Source organism: Ochotona princeps, chromosome 26 (genome assembly GCF_030435755.1).
Source record: "Ochotona princeps isolate mOchPri1 chromosome 26, mOchPri1.hap1, whole genome shotgun sequence".
Taxonomy (NCBI): domain Eukaryota; kingdom Metazoa; phylum Chordata; class Mammalia; order Lagomorpha; family Ochotonidae; genus Ochotona; species Ochotona princeps.
In genome coordinates, this window is record NC_080857.1 from 21,956,199 (window position 1) to 21,973,505 (window position 17,307).

The window sequence follows — 17,307 nt, forward strand, 5'->3', positions numbered from 1 at the left end:
CAGTTTCCAAAATGCTCAAGCTAGGAGCTCTATCCAAGTCCTACAAAACCACAATAGAATGAGGAATCGTAGCCAGATTCCCCTGAGGTGAGAGCACAGAGTGATGGGCACACCTGACCCAGGTGAGCTGCAAAGAAGGAACAAAAGGAGGCACAGGAGATGCCAGCAGATCTTGAGCTGCAGGAACTGCAGGAAGTGGCTGAACAAAACCCTTTGCTAAAGGAATCTAGAGTGAATCAGGCCATGATCCTCAACAACGAGTTGTTTTCAAGTTCTCTTGGGGAATATTTAAGATGTCTTGTAGAAAAAAATAAAAGTTACATGAAAACAGATTTCAGCTTGCCTTCTTTCACTTTCCAGCTCCCCCACTTAACTCCTTCCACAGCCTGGGAAAGCTTCTTTATCCAGCCAAGCCTCAAATCCTCTGTATCTCTTCAAGATGCAAGAGGGTGGGTATTAGCACAGCAATGGAGACATTAACTGGGTTTGAGAACAAGTTTCACTTGGGATTCCAGCTTCCTGCTAATGCAGGAAGTAAGTGATGGTTCAAGTAGTTGGATCTCTGCCATCCACGCAGAATTCCTGCCCTGAGTTCCCAGGTCCATGTCTTTAGCCTCATCCCAACCTGGGCAACTGTGGTCATTTGGGAAGTGAACCAACAGATGGAAGATAGCTCTTTCAAATAAACAAGAAAGACATCTAAACATGTTTTTGTAAAAGAACAGATGCTATAACTAATAAAGATAACAGTGCTTATCTCATAGATTGGGAGAATTAAATTAGATTACATAACTTAAGTACTTGGTGCACAGGGTAAGTGCCCAGTTAACCCTAGCTATTTATTTGTACCATTGCAGTATACTGTTTTACAACAAGCCAGCCACACATGAAATAGGCCAGAGCCGTGTTATCTGATGAGAAGCAAAGAACATTTCAGTTTAACCAGCCAAAGAGACAGAGCAGTCTGCAATCAGCAAAACATTTTTAAAGTTGGGGTGGAGGAAGGGGAAGTTTGTTTTCACATAGAAATCATTCTGCTGTTCTCAGAGAAGTGAGGTTTCTTGCAGAAAAGCAACGAGGGCATAAATGTTATAGAATTTATGGTTGACATTACAGGGTAATTCAAAAAGTTCTCAAGAAATGAAATTGTAAGATAATAATGATGCAAAACAATTTTTTAAATTTACGCATAGAATGATCTGCAACAAGTTCATGGAAAATGTGCATTGTAGAAAAACTACACATGGATTTCAAAAATATTTTACACTAAAATGAACTTATCTTTCAATTCTATTTTTGGGGGGAATGTTTGGAAGTATCCTTGTATACATAATCAAGATATAAATTCTACCTGGTTTATCTTCCTCCCTTGTAGACTTATTCATTTAAATAAACAAGCGATACCCTTTTGTTGCTCCCTCAAATTGATCAGTTGATTCATGGGAAAAAGTCTGAGTAGAGAAGTATCTTTCCCGGCAGTTCTCAAAACTCAGCATTGTTCCAGCCCCAAATCCATGGACACAAATCCTGGATTTGCTCTTATCTCATTCTGGAGCATCCCCAAAAGGCTGAAGGATCCACTGATATATCTTCCTTAAGAGACACAAAGTCTCTAAGAGGGTTTCTGTTCTCAGCTTCTATTCTAACCATTGTGTTAAATCTAACTTGGATTTCTAAGGATGCTAGGTACTGCAGTTTGTGGAGCGATAGGCTTTTGTCCTGGCAGTTACACTTCTAGTTTGGATGCCCACATCCTATACTGGGGTGCGTCGGTTTGAGTCCTGTCTCCAGTCTTGTTCCAGCTTCTTGTTCATGCACATTTGCAGGGCCGGGGAAGAGGGACTGTAGCAAGTGATGGCTCAGGTATTTGGATTCCTGTCACCCATGTGGAAGATCCAGACTGAATATCTAACCCTTTCTCAGACGTTGTGGGCATTTGGTGAGTGAACCAGAGAATGGGCCCTCCATTTCTCCTTCTCTTTCTGTCTGTTAACTAACTAAATAAATTTTTGAAATTCATGAAAAATGGGATCAAAAGATACGTTAATTTTGATGCAAAAAAAAAATGAAATCCATAGAGGGATCTTCAACAAGTTCATAGCAATAAACATGAAAAATTGTGCATGGATTCTTTTTTTTTTTTGCACATATCTATCTGAGAAGCAAAGACACAGTGAGAGACAGTTTCTGCCTCCTAATGAAGCTACCAAATGTCTGCAATGGCCAGGGCTGGGCCAGGACCAGTGCTAGATCTGGAAATGCAATTCGGGTCTCTTCCATGGGTGGCAGAAGTGCATTCCCTAAGTCACACCCAGAGCTTTCCAGAACCTGAACTAGCAGGAAGTTGGACTCAGGAGCCAGAACCAAGAATCAACCCAAGAATTTCCTCCTGTGCGGGAAGCAGATGTCTTTGCCACCAGGCTAAAGGCTCACTCGCCAAGCTTCTCCTTTCATTCCATGTTTCCATGATGTTTTTGACGTGCCCTCATATTTTACAACAGTGTGTTCTTAGATAAGTTTCATCTCTGACTCACATAGTTTAATATTTTTGGCAAGAAGCCCTTTACACAAATAGGCCAGTGGTATAACTCGGGCCAACCCCCTGTCCAAATGAAGACAAATGTGAAATTATTTTAAGCCTGCTTATCCTCAAGATTAGCCCAAGAGTCGAGCACCTGGAAAAACCTGGGAGGCCATTGCTCCTGATGAAGGCAACTGCAGGATGGATGAACAAGTAGGAGTGGACAGCAGATGAGCTCACAGGGGGAAGACAGCTGGGGGAGTGAGCAGAGGCCAGCATAGGGAAAAGCAGACAAATGGATCATGCATACAACTGTCACCCACAGGGGCTGCACCCCCAGTGGAAATGCCTGCTTGCTACTTCAGCGTCAGATTGTCACTCTCCATGGAGGATCTGTGCATCACTGCACTGGTCCTCAAAGGTATCGCCTGCTCCCAACCCACAGCGGAGATGCCCTTTGCCACACAGGCACACAAGGCCGATGCTGTTGTTCAAAGGTCACACCTGAGTGCATGTATCATTTTGGAACTGGCAGATCTAGAAGAGGCCTTAACGATCACCAGTCTAACCTGAACACTCTACCAGTGAGGGCACTGAGGCTGTCCAGTGCTGGCAGGCAGAAGGGGAAAGAAGTAAACTCCATCCCTGGGAATTGACGGAAGATCTTTTGTGCCTTGAGATTGTCTGGTAAACACAACTGCTTTGGGAGGAAAGCAAATGCGTTTTAAAAACTCTCCTCAAGAATACAGAAGGAAGAAGGCCTTTGGTTCAACTTACTCAATTAGCTACTTAATTGTTTAAATGTTTATTTACTTTTTTATTATTTTCTTTTCATTTGAGAGGCAAACAGAGACAGATCTTCTATCTGCTGGTTCACTACTTCAAAGGTCTTAAGTCAGGAACCAGGAACTCATTTTGGACCTCCCACATGAGTGGTAGGAACCCAAACACTTGATCCATCAGCTGCTGTCTCCGGGGGTGCCCTTAGCAGGAGGCTGGATCAAAAGTAGAAGTTGGGCTCAAAACCAGACACTCCAATATGGCATATGGGTGTCCCAAGTCATGTCTGAACTACTACACCAAATACCCACTCATCTTCCCTTGGCTCTTTGGGGCTTCTTGGTCAATGGTCAGACCACCCCTCCCACAGCAGCCTCTTTGTTGGCTTTCTTTCCTTCCTCTCATGCAATCCACTTCCGTACAGCTTCCATAACAAAAGTTAGGTCTCCTGTAGGGGTCCACGTTCTTCTCTGTCTCCCAGGGATGTGGAACTATTATCCTTGCCATCTAATTAATTAAGCAGTGTTTATGCACTGGTAAATACAGTTTAATAGGGCATGAATAACTTTTGGGCACAAAGGCGTTCTCCGGCCAAATAACCTTGCAAATATTGGGTTAAACAAACTCAAAAGATTTCTCTTTTTTTCCTCAAAGATTTGTTTGTTTGAAAGGCAAGAGCTAGAGAGAGAGAGAGAGAGAGAGAGAGAGAGAGAGAGAATGTCTTTGTTCCACTGTTTCACTCGCTAAATGGCCACGATGTGCCAGTCCAAAGTTTCCTGAGTCACCCACATGGGTACAGGGGCGCAAGTACTTGGACCATACTCCTCTGCTTTCCCAGACACATTATCAGGGAGTTGAATTGCAAGTGGGGCAGCTGGGAATCAAACCAGTGTCCATCTGGGATGCTGGCATTGCAGCTGGCAGCTTTATACTCTACCCCATAGAACCAATCCCAAAAGATTTCTTTACTGCAGGATTTCTTCCAGCTTTAAATCAATGATTGAGTAAGCCTTAAAAGAACGATGCCATTTTCAGCAATCCCTAAACTTACTCATCTAGGAGACTCACCTCTAATTGATGGTCCCTATAGTCCCTATGCTTGGGGATGGGACACAAGAGAGCAAAAGGCAGGCCTTGCTGGACTGGTATTTCTTTGCTTTGTCATGTCCTCCTTTATACAGACCACACAGAAAGCTCTCATCATTTTCCTCCAGCAAGAACTCCTCCTTTCTTTTCTGTAGCATTTTCTTAAACTGTGATTCTATTATGACATTCACTTTGATCTGTCTCAGAATTTCAAGGATAACCAGATCCCCTCTATGGCACAGTGTATTGCTACCCCATGGTGAACTCCCACTCCCATCTAGTTCTCTTTGCCTGTTTTATAAAACAGAGAATGTGAACCATGGGTAAAGGGGTAGGCTAGATTCTGTATTTTTAGTAGCAATGACAAATTGTAAAAATAAAACTTGGTATTTTTAGTAGCAATCACTTGCCAAGATGTGATGGTTACTCCATAACTGAACATTTCCTAGTGGGAAAACTTAACTAAAAGAAGAAGGCGTGAGGGTGTTCTTCCAAGTCTTTTTGGCAGTGGGTGTATCAAAATGCTTCCTCTTTTTAGTCTGCCTGTTGCTCTTAACCTTTTGAGCCTATCTATGAAACAGAGCTAGGACTCCTCCAAGAATGTTATTGAGAAAATGAAATGTGGCGACGTAAATAAAAACAACTCAAAACAGCACTGAATGTAAAGTTTGCCCCAGCACGTGGTGATTCCATCCGTCACTCCTCACACTTTGCAGGGAGGAGACAGGCTGTCACTTTGATGCACCTGCTATTCTTGGACAACTTGTCAGAACTGTCTCCTACTCTGAACCAGATCGAGGGAAGAAAGGCTGTTGGAGTCTTCTAAAATACTTTCCCATTCTAGAATTTAAGAGGGGTATCAGGAAAAAAGATGATGGTTCAATTTCAAATTCTCCTAAATACAGGAGTCTTTGTTGGCTACATGTTATATGATTTGAGGGCGTGGCATGGCTGCCAGCATGACATTAGTTGCAAGTGGTACGATTAGAACCGGGGGAAGTCCTGGTCAGGCCACTCATAACCACATCAGAAATCTTATGTCCGGAAGACTGGAGACATTTTTGCTTTATAAGAAGGGCCTTGTCAGGGTGGGTATTGTGGCATAATGGGTGATGCTGTCACTTGCGAAACTCATATCCTATCTAGTAGCGCTGGTTCAAGTCCCAGTTACTTCATTTCTGATCCAGGAAGGAGATTCTGTAGAGTTCCAGGCACGTACTTTTGAACTGACTTAGCCTAGGCTATGCAGGAGCAAACATGGCAGGTTTTATTTTTTTATTTCCACTTTGGCAGGGGGGTAGAAAGTATACTTTCATGTTTTAGAAACACCCACTATGAAAGTTCCTGACATACCAGAGCTCTGTTTAGGTCAGAACCATGAGCTAGCTGGCAGTGAGACAGAGGTGGCCCAGGGGAGTGCTTCCAATGTCTGGCTTCAGTTCCACTTTCCTTCCTCCTCCTTCATGCCTGTTCCTTTCCCTATTCTGATATTTTAAGTTTTAAAAAAAATTTCCAATCCCTTCCATTTCTCAGGAAAGTTCTGCTGACTGTCCTGCAAGTCACCCTTCTGGCTTGCTACATGCACTCCCAGAACAATAGGGACAGCCCTAAAGCTGTGTGCACCAGGGCGCCCCCTGTGCATTTCCTCAACAAGGGTTTACCGTGGGCCTACTGGGTGCCAGACCACCTGACTGAACATTAGCTACTACGTCATAAAATCCTAAGAAATAGATGGAGTTTTCTCCCTCAGAGGCCATCAATTTAACACGTTCCCGAATGTAGCAGTATGCCACTCCACACCCCATGGCTGCCTTGTAGGCAGAAAGTTCAGTTCCAGGAGCATGTGTTTAGCTTAGCAATTAGGATGCTCACATCCTGTATCCGAGAACCTGGTTCCAGTGCTGGTTCTAGCTCCTAAATCCAGCACCCTGCTAAGGCAGACTCCGGAGGGCAGCATGTCGCAGCTTAATTGGGTTCCTGCTGCCCGCACAAGTGACAAGGAACTGAGTCCCCAACTCCTGGCTTCAGCCTGGACCAGCCCAGGTGTTGCAGCCATGTGTGTGCGTGTGTGCGTGTGTGTGTGTGTGTGTGTGTGTGTGTGTGTGTAACTCTTGCTCTCACTTTCTCTTCTCGCAAACAAATATTTTTAAAACTAAAAGCAAGGAAAATTCCCTTTCAGTCAGCCACTCCATCCGTGGACTACTCAACTTGTGAAAAATTCTTCCTTCCTCTGACCCTCATCTGTATGTACCTCACAGCGAGCCTGCGCCTCTACTGTGACCCCCACACGGAAAGCCTCTAGTCATTCACAGACCCGAGGTTGAAGGTAACTCTCATGGAGCCCTTGGTTTGTCCCTTTTCTTTCCATCCTTTGTGTCCTAACAGCTGTGGCTCCACTGCAAACGCCTCCGGTGACACACTTTCCCAACTTAACCCTCCCAGCTATGCCCTAGAATGATGCTGTCACTTTAAAAGATGACAGTCTCATCAGGGACAGTGGAAGTGGTGGTTAGGGCAGGGATTCTGGAACCAGGCTGTTGGATTTGAACCCTGACTCTATCACAGGCAGGCTACTCGGATTTTTTTGTGGCTCAGTTTCCTCATTCATAAAATGGGCTGTAACAGAGCCTACCTTTGCAGATGTAGTGAGGATCATATGACCTGATGTGTGTCCGTCAGAAACATTGCAAGTGCTATGTTAGTAAGGAAGATGATTATCTGCAAAACAGAAGCCCCAGCAAAGCCACTCCCCCTCCACAGGCAGCAGGAAGACCGGAGGAACAGCATCCCCCTTGCCCTGCCTCACCACGTATCCCCTTGCAGCAGGACAGCTGCAGATCCTGCCTCGGGTTTGCTCCTTTCATTTTCCTAATAGGCAGACTGGGAGGACAGAATCCCCATGGGCTATGGGGAGCTCAGAGGCCCAGCTGGATGCACTCAGACCCTGCACACTTGCCCCCAAGCAGATGACTGCAGCAAATCTGGGAGATGTTCAATGACCATTCAGCACAACAGTAGCCATTGATGAGTATGACAGAGCAGAGGTTGGGGTAGGCACTCCCCCACAGAACACAAGGGACACGTTGTCCTGAGCACAAAGATGCTCCGTCCACCCTCAACGTACTGAGCATGCCTGCACCTGGTGAGCGACCCAGGGTCTACCAGTTCCCCCATTGAAAAGATAAGCATAGTATCTCCCACCATGTGTAAGAGTAGATGAAACCTTCCCACACAGGAATAGATCAGGTCCTGCTCCTGCCATTATTATCATAATTAAATTTTTACTTTCACAGCTGCATAACTTAAACTGCTTACTCCTTGCAAATTACATGGCACCTGTACCTCCCGTTAGAGGGAAAAGGGCCGAGTTCCGGAAGAAACTACCTCTGGCTGCTGCTTGCCAACTTCTGTGTCTTCCCAGTCCTCCGTGTCCTGAGAACCTTTATAACCACAGAGTTGTCAGTATCAGGCAAAGAACAAGCTGAAGCTCAGGGCTCTACACGGGCAGACAGCAACACGTCTCCGCTAAGGGAACAGGTAATCCACAGTTTCTCTTAAGAAAAACAAATATACACAAGTCTCCTCTGGGTAATTCTAGAGAGCTTCTCATTCACAGTTAGCACTTTTCTTCCCCTTCCTTTGAAAGTATGCAACCACAGGCACTGACAGTCATACAACCACAGGCCAGGTGACTGGTTCCTGGGCATTTTCCTTCCTGGAGTCATCGCTGTGGTGAGGGGAGCCACCGTCAATTCACACAGGGTGCGGAGCAACATTTATCTCCCTGCTCATTAGAAAAAGAAAATTCTGAAACCTACCTTGATTTTTGATTGTCAAGACAGTGTCAGGGTGGGTATTAAGCCGGACATGTAGACTGGTAGAATAGAACTGAGAGTTCAAAACAAGCCATCACATTAAGCATCAACTGATGCTCAACAAAGACGCCAGGGATTCAAAGAGGAAGGAGTGCTGTGAAAACTGAACATTCACATGCAAAAGAACGAAGCTGGACCCCCACCTTACCATGCACAAAAACTTATTCCAAATGGCCAAAGAATCACAAAAGTCTCAAAAGCAAACAAAAAAAAATGGAAGTAAATCTTTGTTACCTTGGATTAGGAATTAATTTGCTAGTTCTGACAACAAAAACGATTAAAAAAATAAGTAGATAAGCTAGACATCAACATTTAAACCTTTGCATCTCAAAGAACATGATCAAGAACGGGAAAAGAAAAATCAGAAGATGGGAGACAACATTTGTGACTTGCCTCTCTGTTAACTCATACCTAGAACATACAATGAACTCTTACAAGTTGATAATAAAAAGGCAAATAATTGACTTTAAAAAATTGAGTGAAGGATTTGAATAAACATCTCTCCAGAGATATAAAAATTGCCAAAACACACATTAAAAGATATTCAATCCCATTGATCATTATGGAAGTACAAGTTAAAACCAGAGCAGCCACTTACTCCATACCCACAGGATGGCTACAACACAGATAATAACAAGTATTAATTGGCAAAAACATACAGAAGTTGGAACATTCATGTATTGCTGATGGGAATGTGAAATGGTCCAGCCACTTTGTAAAACATTCCTAAAGTTTAAATATCGAGTTACTGTATGATGTAGCAATTCTACCTTCCAGGTACACAGAAAGGAAATTGAAAATAAAGCATACACAAACTGTCACAATAGCATTATTCAGAATATCCCCCTGTACTGGCAATACAAGGAAGGACTCACAGTGAAACAACAGATAAGTCCCTACATCGTTAAGAGGCACCTCAATGGCAGTATGATGGACTTCTGAGGGCACTCAGAAGGCACTTAGTGAAAGACCGGAGAGGAAAACAATAGGGGGTTTGGGGGGAGGGAAACCCCAATGCCTATTAAACAGTGTCATAAAATAAAATTTTTTTAAGAAGTATAGCCAAAATATGAAAAGAATCCAGTATCCATCAACTGATCCACAGGTAAAGTGAATGGGATCTATATTCACAACAATTCACACAAGTTGACGACAAAAAGGATTTAAACCTTGATTCAGTCTTACAACATAGACTTTAAAAACATTATGCTGACTGAAAGAAGCCAAACACAAAAAAGCACATATTATGATTCCATCTACATGAACCGTCCAGAATCAGCAAATAGTAGGAATAGAAAATAGGTCAGCAGATGCCAGGGGCTGAAGAGAGAGGTAATGGGGAGTGACCCCTAATAGGTACAAGATTTCTTCTTGGGTGATGACAATGTTCTGGCATTGGCGACTAGCAATGGTTGCACAACTCTGTGAGAACACTGAACTCATTCAGTTGTACACTCAGAAAAGGCAAAATTTATAGTGTGAAAATTATAACTCAAACAGTTATTTTAAAGAACAAAACCAGATGGTTTAGACTACAAATCACAGTATTGAAGCCTGTGGACTAGCTCCATCCTCCCATATTACAGTTGGGAAAATGGAGAACTACCGAGAAGAAAGCTAATATTTGCTGAGCAGTAAGCATGTGCCAAATAGAAGGCTTGTCTGCAGACACTATTACATGCAATATTTAGTTGTTTGGAACAAAAGCAATTCAATGACAAACACATGTAAAACAAGTAATAAGATATCCTACACAAAGAAGCTGTTTAAACTGTATTAATAGTAAGTTTACTGAGCATTAACAAAAGAGGAGGAAGAAAGACAATTCGCCAAACATAAAGTCATTCACCATGTATGTCAGCCATAAAGGATGGATGTGTATTTTTAACAATACGACTATTTAAAAAAAAAAAAAGGAGCTGGCATTGTGCCCATCACAGAGGAGGCCTAAACCAGGACACCATCCATTCCAAACAGAGAAAAGACTTTGTTTGGGCATCCAAGGGGACCATCTGTGCCTGGTGAAGCTCAGAGACTCTCCTGCCTACAGGTGTACCCCATGCCTCAGTCCTTTATCACAAATGCCTTTACACTCTCCAAGGAGACTCCATATTGCTACCCTAGACAACATTTTTCCACATTAAGGTCCAAAAGACCAGTACCCTGGAGTGTAGGCTCATCAAAGCAAGGATAAATCCTATCTACCTCATGAGGATGCACTCCCACCATCTACCCAGATCAGCAAGAGCTCACCACTGTTGTCAAGCAGAGATGCTACAGTAGGAAACCTGAGCGAGGTAAGCCAAGGTGAGTGCAGAAGGAATGAAACCTGCTCCAACCCCTCACCCGTAGGAAAGGAGTGCTCCATATCCCAGGTTTTAGGAAATATGAGGGTACCAGAGAGTTTTGGGGGAAATGGAAGAAAAAGCTATATTTATTTTGGTGCAATAAAAGTTGATATCCATAAATATATAGAAGGTTTTCCTCATATTATGCACCTTTCATAACTGTTTCGAACATCTGTTTTAGGCATATATTTCAACCTTTTGGAGGGCAGCAAGATCAATTTTCATTTTTTATTCCATTTTCCATGAACTTTTGGAAATACCTTTGTATGTGCATTGCTGTGGGGAACAGTGATTAGAATGAGTAAAAACAGGAAAAGTATTGGTGTCTCCAAAGTTATATCTAAAGATTGTTTCCGGAATATGAGCTAAAAGACAGGAAATGTTTTTTTGAACATAGAAGTACCATAATGAGCAGCGTTTCATAATCTATGATATTATTAGAGCTTCAATTCATCAATATAAAAATTTTAAATGGCTTGAGAAAGTGACAACCACTGATCAACCACAATGTTGCTCAACAGCAATTTTGGTAGTTATGTACCAAGCACCTTAAAAAGTACATGTGAGAGAAAGTATCTGGCCTGGCAGTTAAGCATCCGTTAAAATGCCTGTATCCGGGCCCGATGGCGTGGCCTAGCGGCTAAAGTCCTCGCCTTGAACGCGCCGGGATCCCATGTGGGCGCCGGTTCTAATCCCGGCAGCTCCACTTCCCATCCAGCTCCCTGCTTGTGGCCTGGGAGGGCAGTTGAGGATGGTCCAAAGCCTTGGGATCCTGGAGTCCTGTGTGGGAGCCATAGAAGGGATCTGGACTCTGGGCTCCTGGCTTCGGATCAGGGCAGTTCTGGCGGTTGTGGCTGCTTGGGGAGTGAATCCTCAGACGGAAGATCTTCCTCTCTCTCCTCCTTTCTGTATATCTGACTTTCCAATAAAAATAAATAACCTTTTTTTAAAAAAAATGCCTGTATCCCACATCGGAGTACTTTAGATTCATTCCAAGCTCCAACTCCTGACCCAGCTTCCTGCTCATGCAGCACTGTGGAGTGATGGCTCAACTTGTTCAATTGCTGCCTAGAGGGAAAATCTGCAGAGAGTTCCCATCTCCCAGCTTTGATTTCCTAGCCTGGCCCAGGACCATGGTGTGTATCTGAGAAGCAAATCTGAAAAGAATAACTAAGGTGTTTCTAGAGTAAGATAGAAAGGATGAGACTTACTCTGCAGCTCAAAACAGAACTTTAGCAAGTAAATGTCCTGGTTTATAGAGTGTAGCAAATGTGAAGATACATATTGCCTTACCCCTTTTGTAGTCCTGTAAATACATAAATAAATGAGGTTTTTAAGTGCATGTCCTTGTGACCTAACATATAGCTATGGAAATTTAATCCCCAATTTCTGGGATTCATGGTACATTCATACAATGGGATACATTAATGGGACACAATGTAGTTATTCTTCTAAAAATGAAGTACAGAACCTGTCACAATGGCTCCATCCTCAACCTCCAAGTGCTGGGGTCCCATATGGGTGCCCATTTGTGTCCCAGAGGCACCACTTCCCATCCAGCCCCCTGTTTATGGCCTGGGAAAGCAGTTGAGGACGGCCCAAAGCCTTGGGACCCTGCACCTGTGGGAAGACCCAGAAGAAGCTCCTGGCTCCCGGCTTTGGATCAGCTCAGCTCCAACCTCTGCACCTCTGCAGCCATTTTGGGAGTAAATCAGAGGATGGAAAATCTTTGTCTCTCCTTTCCTCTGTAAATCTGCCTTTCCAATAAAAATAAGTAAGTTTTAAACACATCAATAATGAAGTAGAACCATATATAATTTATCTGGAAATGAGCTCACAATAAAATTAGACAAAATGTAATAAAACACTTCATGATCTAATACCCTTTTATCCTAAATAATGATAATAGCTATACACAAGAAAAAAACAGAGAATGACAGACTGAGTTGTTGCTATCCCAAGAAGAGAAAATCATTGGTTTTCTCCTTCTGCCTGACATACATCTATATTGTCATAAAATTTTATGGAGCATGCATCATTTGTCTATAATTTATCTAGAAAAAATGAAAAATATTTTTTCTTTTTAACTATTTGATTAAGTTGCTAACATACAAACACGCCACATACAAGGGGTCTTACACAGCATTTGACATTTGCACAGTGTAGCTCTGTCATAACTTCTCCAAACAACTCTTTATTACTGAGCATTTAGGCTGCTTCTAGATTTTTGCTACCACAGACAGAACTTATATGGACATCTTTATAGCTAAGTATTTTCACATGTTTTTAATTATTTTCTTAGAATATATTCCTAGAGGTGGAATTGCAAGCCTAAACCATAGGCACAATTAAAAACCTTTGATTATCCCACTAAAAAGCTGGTGCCGATATACTTCCCAAGAACACCAAAGGAGTCGCCCTTTACTATGAGCCAACCCTGGATGTCACTGTATTTTCCAAAGGTTTTAACCAATGTATAAGAAAATAATCCATCATCATTTTTGTTTGGATGTTTTAATCATGCACTACTTGTTCTCACTCACTGATTAGTCATTATCATTGTGACGATTGTCTAGTGATGTCTATTGCCAACTTTCCTCCTGTAATCTTTTTTCTTTCTGAACTGGAAGAATTTTATAATATGAGATCAGCTTTTTGTTTAGGCCGAGGTGTGTCATTTGTTTTTGGTTTCGCTTTTAAGGCGTTTCCTTTCTGAAATTTTTAATGTAGTTCTATTTTCTCAACATCAGAATCCAAATAACCAACTAGCACATGAAATTTTGAATACGTTTTACACATGTGGTCCTTGATATAGCCATTCTATAATATGCCTCAATATCTTCTGCATATAAATACCTTAAAGGCAGAGGTCACTACATTTTCTTGATCCCCCCAAAGCAACCAGCACAAAACCCAAACATAGTAGAGCTAAAAAAAAAAAGTCTGTTTGGAATGAAAAAATTACTTTGGGGATTTTCTTTGAAGCACTCCAATTTGGGCTGGGAGATGAAAATGGAGTAAAGATGAAACAGAATTGGTCACGTGTCAATCATTGTTGAAGCCGAGTGATGAGTACATGGAGTTCATTATGCTATTATTTCTACTTTTTTTGTATTTTTAAAATTTTCTATAATCAAAAGATTTTTTTAATGTGGGTTTGATTGATTGGGTAACAGCATCAGAGGGAACTTCTGGAATAACAATGGTGATGAAAATGAAATACATATGCATCAAGGCCTCTTTTGTAGCACACAAGAGAAGTTAAGAGCACCGGCCTGCAAGTTAGAAAGGCTTGAGCAAAAATCCTTTCTAGCTTAGTGACCTCAAATCAGCTATTTTCAGCTCCTCTGAAACTCAGTTCTTCAAAATGAAGGTGCTAATACCGACCTCAAAAAGTTCCAGTGAGGATTAATTACTGTGAAACTCTGCCTTTCATGGAGTGACAATCTAGAGTCACATCATTCCCATTCAATGATGCATGCATTTGACAAGCTAGCTAACAGCCAGCATTTCCTGATGTGGCAATCCAACACCTTTCCCCAAGGCTGGGATTTCAGTTCATCAGTTTGGACACCAGACAACCGCCTGTCAGAATATTTAGTAGAACAGATGCCAGAAATTACAAACCTGATACTTAGAAGAGAATCTAAGACAACACCAAAGGACAAAGGTGTAACTCCTGGCTTTACTCAAAAGGTCGCCAAAGAGCCTTCACTCCACATTCCAATGGTGCAACCTAAAGAAACAAGCATGGCAACATCCTTCCAAGAGGATCACAGTTTCGGCCAAACACTGGTGTCACCTGGGGAGCTCTAAAAAAACACAATCTCTTATATCCCACTCCCAAAATATGTGAATGGTCTGGGATAGGGCTCAGGTATGAGACTTCCGAAATTCCCATGACTTCTGAAAATCTCATGTACCCTTGGTGTCATGATGTAGAAGGAAGATGAGCCACTCTTGTTGTGTGGGAATAGGGAGGGAAGAGGCCAAGAGGAGACAAAGGAACAGAACAGAAGCCGTTGAGTTCCACATGAACCCCATTAAACCCAACTCAGCCATGTGGTCTTAAGCTGTGCCCCATGCCAGACAATTCCAATCCCATTAGCATCCCATCACCACCTCCATAATCTCAAGAGGGTGTTACCATATAATAAATCCCAAGGCTAAAGTATGTTATTAACACCATGATGTGTGCATGTCAATCTTCTGAAGTATGTCAAAGCAATGGAGCTTGTCTCTGAGTTTGGGTCTCGAAAACAAAAAAAGTTTAGCTAAGTGACGGTGGAGATTGGGGGGAGGGGAAGGCATTTGGCAGCCTGTCCATGTGACTGAAGCACACTCGAAAAGGCAGGCCCATCTTGTGAAGTTACGGCCGTGCCTTTGATCAGGGGAAAGACACATCCATTTCGATCAGTGTAGCTGCGATGGGCCTGCTGTCTGGCTGTCTGGCTGCCCACCAGGGTGAGCTAACTCTGAGCCTGCAGACACATGGCAGCGCTTAGCATGTCAAACTAACAAGGAGGCGCTTGATTGTCTATACAACCTTTGCTGAACTTCAGGGGCCCTCTCATTTAGCAATTCAGCATGGACTAATCTGGAAGTTCCTTTCCTGCAGCAAACACCACCTGGTCCAGTGTGACCTCACCCAAACAAAAGCTGGCCAGTGCAAGCTGTCTGTCACTAGGCAGCAAACACTTTAAAATTGGGGAAGGGGGGGCCAGGGGGCAAGGGTCAACCGTTCTCATAAGCAACACACCCAGGATTACACAAGCCCCGAGAAGGGGAAAAAAATGCTTCCAGTTGACTTTGACTTGCTCTGCAACAACGCCTTTACCCTGTCAAATCAATCTGGGCCAGGTTTGCTTCCCCTCCCCAAATGCAAATGCTCAACAGTGTAGTCTCAAATGCACACAAAGATTGTCATTTTCTTTCTGCTGAAATAAATCACAAATAAAGGATGCACGAGAGCACACTGGCTTGCAAACTTACCAAGTTTCAACAAAAGGCTTTTGTTTTACCTTAAGTGGTACCATCCATAAAATCCTAGGAAGATGCGAGTGCTGGGACTGCAACAGAGCTGGGATTCATGACAACACGAATGACAAATGTCTATGGAGTAGCTGTGAGTCCCAAGCGTTTTGTATGTGGTAACTCATTAAATCCTTATCACAACCTTATGAGGGAGGCGGTAACAATAAGTCACTAACAGCAATATGTATTAATGCACATAACACAATTATTAGGTCTTACCATGATTGGTATTAAATAAGTAGTAATAATAGGGATAATCATCTCCATTTCCTGGATGAAGAAATCATGACATTAGATAGGCTCAGAGATTGGCCAAAGGTGGTAGGGACTGGTTCTGGTGGGGTTCCATCAGCCACAAGCTGACCACAGCACCATAACGCCTCCTAGCAGCGAGCACCTCAGGGCTCCTAGCTTGGACAACAGAGTAGGGAGAACTTGGGAGGGACCACGGTTGGAACCTCAGCTCTCCTGCTCCATGCCTCTCTTCTGCTGCTTCTTTGGGAGATGACATCTCCCTCATCCCGACTTATGGGGAGTCTTAAACAAGAAAACAACAAAACAAGACAAAAAACACCTCTTTCAGAGTCGGCAGCCACGTCTCTCTAGCCTAGATGAATATTTGAATAAACCAGCAGGCATGGAAAATGCTGCTGCTATCTGTCCAACCCCCTTCTACCCCAACAGTCTGAACGGTAACTCCATGGCCAGCCCAGAAATGGCACCTGAAACCCTTGGACTAAAGGCTGCTTATACTCTGTGCCCCTTCATTCAGAAGCAACAGAAAAGCACCTAAACTCATGACGCTAATGTCCCCTGATAATGGGAGTCCCCAAATGCCACTTTACTGGGCAACACACATTTCTGGCACAAGGACTATTACCAACCACCTGGCTAAGCTCACCTTGTTCAATGACCCTGCCCACTTTCATCAAGACAGCACCTTCATCCAGCTGGCACAAGAATCCAACCCCCTAGGCTGCAGCCTCAACCCCTAGCATAAGCCCTTGTGCAGAAAGGGGAGCAGTCTAGAAGTCTCCATAAGGAACACTTTGTTGTCCTAATGTTGTCCTGTTTCAGAAATAATTCATGTCAATATCAGCATAGTATGCACTACTTTTGCACAAAGCACTAAGCAGGAGACCACACTGGAGGAGGGCAAGACTGCCTGAAAGGACTCTTAAGATCTGAGTGCACATACATAGGCACAGCCACACACACACACACACACACACACACACACACACACACACAGAGAGAAAGAACCCAGTCCACTCAATGCTCCAAGAGAGCTCCATCACATTCAAGGAGTGGGGGTACCAAGCCAGGGAATGCAGGGGCCCAGCAATAAACAGAGACGGGAATACTGGGGTTGCCCATGGAAACTGGCAAGGCTAAGAAAAAGCAATCAGCCCACTTGGACAGTGGAGAAAAACGCGGGTCTGGCCCTCGGTGGAGAAAGCCAACTGGGAGAATGGGAACCAAGCAATGCCAGTTTCCTGGCTCGGACCTGCACACGTCTTCTCAGGGCCCCTGGCCAGCTGGCAGGAAGTGATATGGAGGGGAGCACGAGTGAGCTGAGGAGTCACTCACTCAGCTGTGTACCAGAAAGTGAAGGTACCAAATAGGCCTCATGATCCCCACCCATCCATCCGGGGACACCCCA

The 17,307-nt window shown here is 43.4% G+C and overlaps 1 protein-coding gene across 4 annotated transcripts in view; it reads right to left on the minus strand.

The window, feature by feature from the left end:
* SMOC1 (SPARC related modular calcium binding 1) overlaps positions 1–17,307 on the minus strand; it is a 145,814-nt gene that overhangs the window by 59,425 nt on the left and 69,082 nt on the right. The window lies entirely within an intron of this gene.